General features: G+C 44.9%; 1 long non-coding RNA gene and 1 gene segment (V, D, J or C); one reads left to right on the forward strand and one right to left on the reverse strand.

The window, feature by feature from the left end:
- Positions 1-12,258, forward strand: part of LOC131907030 (Ig kappa chain V-III region MOPC 321-like) — a 106,695-nt gene that overhangs the window by 14,744 nt on the left and 79,693 nt on the right.
- LOC131907031 (uncharacterized) overlaps positions 6,718-12,258 on the reverse strand; it is a 42,173-nt gene continuing 36,632 nt past the window's right edge. For 4 of the 6 annotated variants that reach the window (XR_009378273.1, XR_009378269.1, XR_009378271.1 and 1 more), the window contains 3 exons: positions 11,460-11,526; positions 9,128-9,268; positions 6,718-7,717 (listed from right to left, as the gene is read on the reverse strand). This is a non-coding gene — a long non-coding RNA (uncharacterized LOC131907031). The other 2 variants (XR_009378270.1, XR_009378272.1) reach the window with 2 other exon arrangements.

The following is a 12,258-nucleotide window of genomic DNA, read 5'->3' on the forward strand; positions in this document are numbered from 1 at the left end:
ATCACAGGAAAGATCCACCAAGATGAAGTCTCAATTCTGAACATTTATGCCCCAAACACAAGGGCACCCACATATGTAAAAGAAACATTATTAAAGCTTAAATCACATATAAAACCCCACACATTAATAGTGGGAGACCTCAACACCCCACTTTCACCACTGGACAGATCCCCCAAATCGAAACTTAACAGAGAAATAAAGGACTTAACTGATGTCATGACTCAAATGGACTTAATCGACATCTACAGAACATTCCATCCTAACAAAAAAGAATATACCTTCTTCTCAGCACCTCATGGAACCTTCTCTAAAATCGACCACATACTTGGTCACAAAACAAATCTAAACAGATACAAAACAATTGGAATAACCTCCTGTGTTCTATCAGACCACCATGGTCTAAAGTTGCATTTCAACAACAACAAAAACTACAGAAAACCTACAATCTCATGGAAACTGAACAATACCCACCTGAATCACCAATGGGTTAAGGAAGAAATAAAGAAAGAAATTAAAGACTTCCTAGAGATCAACGAAAATGAAGACACCACATATCCAAACCTATGGGACACTATGAAAGCAGTACTAAGAGGGAAATTCATAGCACTAAACGCCCACATAAATAAGCTGGAGAAATCTCACACTAGTGACTTAAAAGCACACCTGAAAGTTCTAGAACAGGAAGAAGCAAAGTCTCCCAGGAAAAATAGATGCCAGGAAATTATCAAAGTGAGAGCTGAAATCAATAAAATAGAAACAAAGAGAACAATACAAAAAATTAATGAAACAAAGAGTTGGTTCTTTGAGAAAATCAACAAGATAGACAAGCCCTTATCCAAACTAACCAAAAGACAGAGAGAGAGCATCCAAATCAACAAAATCAGAAATGAAAAGGGGGACATAACAACAGACATTGAGGAAATCCAGAGAATCATCAGGTCATACTTCAAAAACCTCTATTCCACAAAACTGGAAAACCTAAAAGAAATGGATAATTTTCTGGATAGTTACCACATACCTAAATTAAATCAAGACCAGATAAACTATTTAAATAGTCCAATAACCCCTAACGAAATAGAAACAGTCATTAAAAGTCTCCCAACCAAAAAAAGCCCAGGACCAGATGGTTTCAGTGCAGAATTCTACCAGATCTTCAAAGAAGAGTTAATACCAATACTCTCTAAATTGTTCCATACAATAGAAACAGAAGGAACATTACCAAACTCCTTCTATGAGGCTACAATTACCCTGATTCCCAAACCAAACAAGGACACAACAAAGAAAGAGAACTACAGACCGATCTCCCTCATGAACATTGATGCAAAAATACTCAATAAAATACTGGCAAACAGACTCCAAGAACACATCAAAACAATTATCCACCATGATCAAGTAGGATTCATTCCAGGGATGCAAGGATGGTTCAACATACGAAAGTCTGTCAATGTGATACACCATATAAACAAACTCAAAGAAAAAAACCACATGATCATCTCACTAGATGCTGAAAAGGCATTTGACAAAATCCAACACCCCTTCATGATAAAGGTCTTGGAGCGATCAGGAATACAGGGAACATACCTAAACATAATAAAGGCAATTTACAGCAAGCCAACAGCCAACATCAAATTAAATGGAGAGAAACTCAAAGCAATTTCACTAAAATCAGGAACGAGGCAAGGCTGTCCGCTCTCCCCATACTTATTCAATATAGTACTTGAAGTTCTAGCCAGAGCAATAAGACAACATAAGGAGATTAAGGGGATACAAATTGGAAAGGAAGAAGTCAAGCTTTCCCTATTTGCAGATGACATGATAGTATACTTGAGCAACCCCAAAGATTCCACCAAGGAACTGATACAACTTATAAACACCTTCAGCAACATAGCAGGATACAAGATCAACTCAAAAAAATCAGTAGCCCTCCTATATACAATGGACAAAAAAGCGGAGAAGGAAATCAGAGATACATCACCCTTTACTATAGCCACAAATGACATAAAATACCTTGGGGTAACACTAACCAAGCAAGTGAAGGACTTATATGACAAGAACTTTAAGTCCCTGAAAAAAGAAATTGAAGAAGATGTCAGAAAATGGAAAGATCTCCCATGCTCATGGATAGGCAGAACTAACATAGTAAAAATGGCAATCTTACCAAAAGCAATCTACAGATTCAATGCAATCCCCATCAAAATACCAACACAATTCTTCTCAGACCTGGAAAGAATAATACTCAACTTCATATGGAAAAACAAAAAACCCAGGATAGCCAAAAGAATCCTGTACAATAAAACAACCTCTGGAGGCATCACGATCCCTGACCTCAAGCTGTACTATAGAGCTACAGTAATAAAAACAGCTTGGTACTGGCATAAAAACCGACATGTGGACCAATGGAATCGAATTGAAGACCCTGACATTAATCCGCACACCTATGAACAAATAATTTTAGACAAAGAAGCCAAAAGTGCACAATGGAAAAAAGAAAGCATCTTCAACAAATGGTGCTGGCAAAACTGGATATCAACATGTAGAAGGCTGCAAATAGATCCATATCTATCACCGTGCACAAAACTTAAGTCCAAGTGGATCAAGGACCTCAACATAAATCCAGCTACTCTGAACCTGCTAGAAGAGAAAGTTGGAAGTAGTCTTGAACGCATTGGCATAGGAGACCACTTTCTAAATAGAACACCAGTAGCACAGACACTGAGAGAAACAATCAATCAATGGGACCTCTTGAAACTGAGAAGCTTTTGTAGGGCAAAGGATACGGTCAACAAAGCAAAGCGACAGCCTACAGAATGGGAAAAGATCTTCACCAATCCCACATCTGACAGAGGACTGATATCCAGAATATATAAGGAACTCAAGAAATTAGACACCAAAATGCCCAACAGTCCAATTAAGAAATGGGCTATAGAACTAAACAGAGAATTCTCACCAGAGGAAACTCAAATGGCTGAAAGACATTTAAGGAATTGCTCAACATCCCTAATCATCAGGGAAATGCAAATCAAAACAACTCTGAGATACCACCTTACGCCTGTCAGAATGGCTAAGATCAAAAACACTGAAAACACCTTATGCTGGAGAGGATGTGGAGCTAGGGGAACTCTCCTCCACTGCTGGTGGAAATGCAAGCTTGTACAACCACTTTGGAAATCAATATGGCGATTTCTTAGAAAATTGGGAATCCATCTCCCCCAAGATCCAGCTATACCACTCTTGGGCATATACCCAAGGAATGCCCAACCACACCACAAGAGCACTTGTTCAGCTATGTTCATATCAGCATTGTTTGTAATAGCCAGAACATGGAAACAACCTAGATGCCCTTCAACTGAAGAATGGATAAACAAAATGTGGTACATATACACAATGGAATACTACTCAGCAGAGAAAAACAATGACATCATGAGGTTTGCGGACAAATGGATGGATCTAGAAAAAATCATCCTGAGTGAGGTATCCCAGACTCAGAAAGACAAACATGGTATGTACTCACTCATAACAGGATACTAGATGTGGAACAAGGATGACTGGACTGCTACTCACATCACCAGGCAGGCTACCTGGAAAACAGGACCCCAAGAAAGACACAGGGATCGCCCAATGACAGAGAAATGGAATGAGATCTACATGAACAGCCTGGACATGAGTGGGGGTAGTGAAGGGCGAGGGTCGAGGGAAAGAGAACTTGGGTGAGTGGGAGATCCCAGATGGATCAACAACAGAGAGGGAGAACAAGGAATAGGAGACCATGGTAAATGAAGACCACATGAGAATAGGAAGAAACAAAGTGCTAGAGAGGCCCACAGAAATCCACAAAGATACCCCCACAACAGACTGCTGTCAATGGTCGAGAGACAGTCCGAACTGACCTACTCTGGTGATGGGATGGCCAAACACCCTAATTGTCGTGCTAAAAACCTCATCCAACTACTGAGGGATCTGGATGCAGAGATCCATGACTAGGCCCCAGGTGGATCTCTGGGAGTCCAATTAGCGAGAATGAGGAGGGTTTATATGAGCGAGAATTGTTGAGACCATGGTCGGATTAAGCACAGAGACAAATAGCCGAACGAACGGAAACACATGAAATATGAACCAATGGCTGAGGGGTCACCAACTGGATCAGGCCCTCTGAGTGGGTGAGACAGTTGATTGGCCTGATCTGTTTGGGAGGCATCCAGGCAGTGGGACCGGGTCCTGTGCTCATTGCATGAGTCGGGTGGTTGAAACCTGGGGCCTATGCAGGGTTCCTTGGCTCAGCCTGGGAGGAGGGGACTGGACCTACCTGGACTGAGTCCACCAGGTTGATCTCAGTCTGTGGGGAAGGCTTTGCCCTGGAGGAGATTGGAATGGGGGCGGGCTGGGGGGGGAAGGTGAGGGAGGCGGGAGGGGGGAGGACAAGGGAATCTGTGGCTGATATGTAGAACTGAATTGTATTGCAAAATAAAAATTAAAAAAAAAAAAAAAAAAAAAAAAAAAAAAAAAGAAATCACAATAGATTACTTAAAGTTACAGGGTCTCAAAATCAAGCAACAGACCCTGTAAAACCTCAATATTGGGTGTTCAAAAGGCTGATTAGTAATGGAAGCCAGTAAAGCGCCTCCTCCTCATTAACCAGGCCATAGTCCCTACTTACCTAGGAGCCCCCAACCCTATTCTTTGTAAACACAAATCCCTAAGAGGACCAAATGTTTCAGTCTTAGGTTTAAGCGATGAATTTTTCTGCTTATCTTTACATCCTGATTACCAATATCTTTTTGCCTTTGTGGATCCTTTAAACCAAACCACCCAACTCTCTTAAACTATATTGCTTCAAGAGTACCAAAACCGTCTTCACTTATTTGAATAGACACTGTCACAGGACCTTTCTAAATTCTCTTACTTACTTACAAGTTAATGTCCTCCAATATGCAGATAACATCTTCCCTTGTGCCTCCATTGATGACATCTCATAGGATGGAATCACACAAGTAACTGGAGACTGCACAGTATCCTCTTGAATTACCATTGATTTATTGAGGAAATCAGTGAGAAAACAATTCCTAGAATCCAATGAAAATGACAGCACAGCTTCCCAGCGTCTTCAGGATGCATCTAAGTCATGGTGAGAAAAGATTATTACTGTAAATACCCTCTTAAAAAAGCAGGGAGACCTCAAATAATGACCAAATTCAGAGAAATCTCAAATAAGTACCTAATGATGAGCCTCAAGGTCTAAGGAAATGTTCAAGCCAAACCCAAAGTCAGTCAATGGCAAGAGGTGATAAATATTAGGACAGAAATTAATGAAATAGATATTAAAATAACAGTGCATAAAATTATTCAAAGACTTTGTTCTTTGAATAAATCTACAGTCTACAGCAAGAGAAGCAGACCTACATAAATAATATCAGAGATAGAAGAGAGGAGCTTGCAACACATTCAAATGAAATCCAGACAACCATTGGGTAGTACTTTAAAATGTTATATTCCCCCAAACTGAAAAATCTTGAAGAAGTGGATAGATGTCTAGACACATACGACATAACCACATTAAATCAAAACCATGTCAACAACTTCAACAGAACCATAGCAAGCAACTCTGTTGACATGGTAATAAAATGACTCTCAAGAGTGAAGCTTACAACTGGAGGGGTCCTCTGAAAATTCTGCCAGACCTTTAATGAAGAGCTGACATTAATGCCCTGGAACTGTTCCAAGCCATGCAGAAGGAAGAAACACCACAAGAAAATTAAAAAACACCACCGCTATGAAGCCAGAATTACCCAGATGACAACACAAAGACATATGGGACAAACGACAAAGAGACCAATGTCCCTGATTAACATAGCCTCCCAAAAACCCTGCAAGCCCAATCTAAGAACACATTAAGAGGACTGTACACTATAACATTAACTGCACTAACTACATAACTATCCCTATTATCTCTAGGATACCATGATTTTGATAGTTCAAGTGGGGTTCCTCACTTCAAATATCCATTTGCATAAGAATGGAACTGGAATATAGAGGGCTGGGTGCTCTCCATTCTGAATATGTCTCAGGAGAGTGACTCCTCAGTCTGTGAAGGAGTCATGTGGGTCCAGAATTGGCCTTAGGTTGAGTGGGTGGACAAGCATGTCTTACCCATGGTGAAGTCCATTCATATTCAAAGTTAGGCTTTCAGAGCCCATCTGCATGTCATTCTCACTGCTCACTGCCTTTCCTGCTCCTAACGATGGTTGGAATTAAGGCCATCTAATGACCCTATGTCCCCTTCTAATCTGAACCACACCACAATCTTTTTTTTTTCTTTTTTGTGAAACCTGATTGCTTTCTCTTGTTGAGAAGAATCAAAATGTGAAATACATTGTTGTTGTAAGATACAGAAAACAATTTGCAACCTGGACAGATAGGCCATTGGTTCAGAACCCATCCTGAACTTTCAGAGGACATGGGTTCAGTTTCCAGCATCCACATGGCAGTTCACAACCATCTGTAATTCTAGTTTGAGAGAGAATCCCATGCACTCTTCTGGTATCCAAGACCACAGGCACAAATGTGGTGCACAGACATGCAGGCAAAATACTCATATACATAAAATAAAAATAAAGGCATTTTTTAAAAGTTTAATTCTGATCTAGGCTAGGCAGACTCCAGAGGAAAAGCACAGCTCCACCTCAGGAAACTAACTCATTGCAGAAAGAATTTCTCCCACAAACCTGCCCACCAGGCAGTCAGGCATCCTTATGGTGAGTGAGTCTAGTAGGCAAAATGGGAGACAGTAAGATACAGAACAATTCATGAGGGGAAAGGCAGATTTGAAGAGGCAAAGGCAGTGAGGAACAGGCTGATGTAGATGCCCTACAGCCATCCAGGTTCAGATGTCCAGGTCTGGGCTGCTTCTGAGTGCCACAACTTGGTACAAAACCCTGATGCAGCTAAGGCTGTCTGTGTTGATGTCTGTGGCTCTTGTTACCAAAGAGGGCCCTGTGTACACCCTGAGTCTGGGCCACTACCTGTGACCAGGTTGATGTCCAAGGGATGTGCTTCCACAGGGAATGTCAATCCAGGAGTCATGTGCCAAAATCCAGAACCATGGTGATGTCCAGCCCAAACTGCTGCCAGAGGAGATGTCTGGGTCCATGGCCCTGCTGTGGCTGGGCTCTGAGTTGATGTCCATGGTTCCTGTTGCCAAATAAGGGCTGTGCAGAGATCTGAAGTCTGAACTAACACCTGAGACCATGTTGGTCTTAGAGGGTCAAGTGTCACCTAGGCCATACACACCTGGATAGCCCATACTGCCATCAGGGGCCATGGTGTCACCCAGTCCTGAACTAAGGAAGTATGCCATGTCTGGTTCCAAGGCCCTACCAGAGTCTGTGTCAATGTCGGTGGCTCTTCTTACCATTGAAGGCTTAGTGGATGTCCAGGAGTCTAGGCTGCTACCTTAGAACATGTTGGCATTTGGGAGACATGCTAGAACTTGTGCCATGCCCATCTCTTCTAACTGCAAGGCCAGCTAGGGCCATGATGACATCTGAGCCTGGGTTATTGCCAAGGACCATGTCTGGGACTATGGTCCTACTGCAGCCTGAGTCTGTGCTGATGCCCTTGGCCTGTGTTGCCACAAGAGGCCACACTGATGCCAAGGATCTGGGTCTTCACCTGTGGCGTTCTTGGTGCCTGAGGGCTATGCTGCTGCTGGGCACATACAGACCTGGAAAACCTATGATGCCATCCAGGACCAGGGCATTGTACGGGCCTGAAATGCAGCCAGAGCCATGTCTGGGTCTGTAGCTCTGCCGAAGACAGGACCTGCACTGATGTATGAGGTTCCTGTTACCATCAAAGGCAGTGTGGATGTCCAGAATCTGAGCCCACACTTGGGGGTGTGTGGGTGTTCAAGGGCCATGCTGCTGTTAGGTCCATGCCAATCTAAGTGACCTGCTCTGCCTCCTAGGGCCATGGTGTCGTCCAGGACTGGGCTGCTCCCTGTGACCACATTTGGGTCCATGGCCTGAGTGTAGCCATGGTCTGTGTTGATGTCCGTGGCTCCTGTTACAACTGAAAGCAGTGAGGATGGAGCTGCACACAGATGGCCCTGCCCCTCACCAACTGCACCACTCCGGTGAGAGCAGGGCCCTGTGCCTCCCCAGGGAGGCACAGTAGAGCTGTCCCTGATGGCAAAGTTGCATGTTAGCATACCCTGAATATGCAGAGTGGGAGAACTAGCCCCACAGTCTGTCACTCAGTGGCATGGGCAAGGGAGAGATACTGCCCCTCACCTCTTGCCACCTGCTGCAAGCTGGAAAAGCTGGTCCCAGAGTCGAGAGTGGGAGAGCAGATCCTGCCCCTCACCAGCTGCAGCACTCAGGAGAGTGGACCCTGCACCTAGCCCAGGCAGCAGAGTCAAGCTGACCCCAGTGCTCGTGGGAGATCTGGCCCCACCCTTCTTCTGCCATGTGGTGGAAGGTGTGAGGGAGAGATGACATCCCCCATCCTCTGCCCCTCACTGCATGGGGCACACGAGAGAGCTGACCCTGAGGTCATGAGAGTTGGAGAATTGGCACTGTCCCAATTGGCAGCAGCACTAGGAGGAGCAGGACCTGCATCTCATCTGGGAAACACAACAGACCTGACCTAGTTGGTGAGGGGTGCAGATGAGCGGGCTGGGGGTCAGGAGAGCAGGAGAACTGATCCCACCCCCCTCATCTAACTCATGATAGCATGGGTAAGGAAAACGTGCCCTCCCTCCCCTCACCCCTTGCCACCTGTGGCAGGTGAGAGAGCTGGCCCCAGGACCACAGAGTGGGAGAACTGGCCCTGCCCCTCACCAGCTGCAGCACGTGGAAGAGTGGCATGGCATCTCACCAGGGCAGCACACTAGAGCTGACCCTGTTGGTGGGGCTCAGTTGAGCCAGGCCTGTAGGCATGAGAACAGAAGAGTTGCCCTCACCTCATCCCTGGTATACTATGGGATGGCAAGGGTAAAGGAAATAGGCCTTCCTCCCATGCCTTACCATCTGTGACAGGCAGGAGAGCCGACTGCAGGGGCATAAGAACAGAAGAGCTGGTCCTGCCCCTCCTCACCTGGTGCAGAAACCCGAGAGTGTGCCCTGCACTTCACCTGGACAAAACTGTAGAGCTGGCCTTGGTGGTCTGAGTTTCAGTGAGCTAGACCCGAGGGTGTGAGAGCAGGAACACTGGTCCTGGTCCTTGCTGTCTGCTGCACTGGGGGAGCTGGCTGGGGCACTGCTGGAGAGTTTGCCTGGGTGGTGAAGATGAGAGAAAGCTGGCAGGCTGACCAACCCAGCTGCCACCCAGGCCCAGAACCAGGACTACAGGTAGCCCACCCAGACACCCACCTCATCTGTGAACTGCTGAAGCATGTGAACGAGCCAGACACACAGATCCAAAGCTACAGAATCTCCAGGATGCATGGTAAAAATGGGATATCCAAATGGTGTCCCAGTGAAGGCCTGGTATTGAGGGTGTACCAGAAGCCAGAGGCCTCCAACCTGAGCAATGACTCTTTGCAATAAATACTTACAAGTAAAGATATATGGACTAAAGGATATACCGTGTGACTCAGTGAGCCACACTACAGTTTCCATGCCGAGATTTTTTAATTTTCTTTTTCTTTTTTTTTTCTTTTCTTTTTTTTTTTTGTTTGTTTGTTTTGCTTTTGGGGTCTTGGGTTTTCCTTTTAAATTTTGTTTTTGGGGGGAGGTTGTAAGGACAGAAGGAGGAAGCAGAGAAATGGGGAAACAGATAGGATTGGGATTCATGATGTGAAATCCACAAAGAATCAATAAAAAGGCTTTTTAAAAAAAACAATTCTGAGGAATAAAAGTGCTCCTGCATACAATATTCTCTATAGCAGAGCAGTGAGAGTGAACTCCCCACATGGAACCTCTAATTAACAGACCATGATTCCACAGGGCCAGCAGCACAATCACTTGGGATACACTTAAAATACTCTAGGGAATTCTTTGCTAATCCTGTCATAGGGTGATAGAGTGACACAGAGCAGGTGTCCTTTGAGCAGCAAGTCAAGCTTTTCTAAGCTGATTTGCATATTGAGGCTTCAGCCACAGTGCAGAATGCTCAAAGCATCTTTAAAGGCAGCTTGCCAGTGCCCAAGAAGCAGCCTCTAGTCCAGGTCTCAGAGATGGGGTCATCTGCTCTCCTGCTGTGGGTACTGCTGCTCTGGGTTCCAGGTGAGAGGGTGCAGTGTTGGGAGCAACCACTGTGGCCATGACTGTTTCCCATGCTTTGGTGTCCTGATCATTGAAATTATGGCTTTTAATTAGTTTTGTGGTTCCTAGTCACCTTAATTTTCTTATTTTTTTAATTACTTTATGTGTATAGTTGTTTTGTTTGTATGAATATCTGTGTATCACAAGTAGCCCTGTTGCCTGTGGAAGCAAGAACAGGTGTCCAATCCTCTGTAATTGCAGCTACAGACATTGTGAGACACTAAGTTGGTGTTGGGGACCAGACCTAGGTACCCTGGCCAGTGCTTTTAGCCACTGAGTTATCTCTCAAGCCCTGATTTACCTAGCTCCCTCTTCTTTTTTTTCAAGGTAAAGCTCAAGCTTGCTGTTAAAGTCTGCAAATACAACAGTGCTACCCCATGATGGTTTCAGTATATCTGTGACAGTAACGTGTATGTTTATCATTCTAGGCACCACTGGGGACATCGTGCTGACCCAATCTCCAGCTTCCTTGGCTGTGTCACTGGGGCAAAGGGTCACCATCTCCTGCAAGGCCAGCCAGAGTGTCAGTAACATCTTTTTCACTTACATGTACTGGTATCAACAGAAACCAGGACAGCCCCCCAAACGCCTCATCTATGGAGCATCCCACCTAGATTCTGGGGTCCCTGCCAGGTTCAGTGGCAGTGGGTCTGAAACAGATTTCACCCTCACAGTCCATCCTGTGGAGGCTGATGATGCTGCAACCTATTACTGTCAGCAGGCTATTGAGTTTCCTCCCACAGTGCTCCAGGGCTAAACAAAAACCTCCTGGGGTTGCTGCTCACTAAGGCTCAGTCTCTCAGCTTTCTCTTTCCCCAGTACATCTCAGCCATAGAACCTAGAAGTTTTGCTTCCAAAAGGAGGAAGGTGTAACATAGAAAATTTTTAAACTGTTACGTGTGTTTGTACTACTCTGTGTGCTTTATAATTTAACAACTTGTTTGCTAATAAAGACCTCTCTGGTACTATTTCAAAGCATTTCTATACTCAATAGATTGAACTTACAAAAAAAAAAAAAACTTTTTCTGGATCACTCAAAATAATAAGAGCTTTGAACATTGAAGGTTGTCGGTTGTCTTGCTGATGTTCTCACCCCAATGTGTTTTCACTTCTATGCCCTTGGGGTTTAAGAAAATCCCTTTTCAATCATCCTGAGTGAGGTATCCCAGACTCAGAAAGACAAACATGGTATGTACTCACTCATAGCAGGATATTAGATGTGGAACAAGGATGACTGGACTGCTACTCACATCACCAGGGAGGCTACCTGGAAAACAGGACCCCAAGAAAGACACAGGGATCGCCCAATGACAGAGAAATGGAATGAGATCTACATGAACAGCTTGGACATGAGTGGGGGTAGTGAAGGGCGAGGGTCGAGGGAAAGAGAGCTTGGGTGAGCGGGAGATCCCAGCTGGAACAACAACAGAGAGGGAGAACAAGGAATAGGAGACCATGGTAAATGAAGACCACATGAGAATAGGAAGAAGCAAAGTGCTAGAGAGGCCCACAGAAATCCACAAAGATACCCCCACAACAGACTGCTGGCAATGGTCGAGAGACAGTCCGAACTGACCTACTCTGGTGATGGGATGGCCAAACACCCTAATTGTCGTGCTAGAAACCTCATCCAACTACTGAGGGATCTGGATGCAGAGATCCATGACTAGGCCCCGAGTGGATCTCTGGGAGTCCAATTAGCGGGAATGAGAAGGGTTTGTTTATATGAGCGAGAATTGTTGAGACCAAGGTTGGATAAAGCACAGAGACAAATAGCCAACCGAATGGAAACACATGAAATATGAACCAATGGCTGAGGGGTCACCAACTGGATCAGGCCCTCTGAGTGGGTGAGACAGTTGATTGGCCTGATCTGTTTGGGAGGCATCCAGGCAGTGGGACCGGGTCCTGTGCTCATTGCATGAGTTGGCTGTTTGAAACCTGGGGCCTATGCAGGGTCCCTTGGCTCGGCCTGGGAGGAGGGGACTGGACCTACCTG

Source organism: Peromyscus eremicus, chromosome 3 (genome assembly GCF_949786415.1).
Source record: "Peromyscus eremicus chromosome 3, PerEre_H2_v1, whole genome shotgun sequence".
In the NCBI taxonomy this organism is placed as follows: domain Eukaryota; kingdom Metazoa; phylum Chordata; class Mammalia; order Rodentia; family Cricetidae; genus Peromyscus; species Peromyscus eremicus.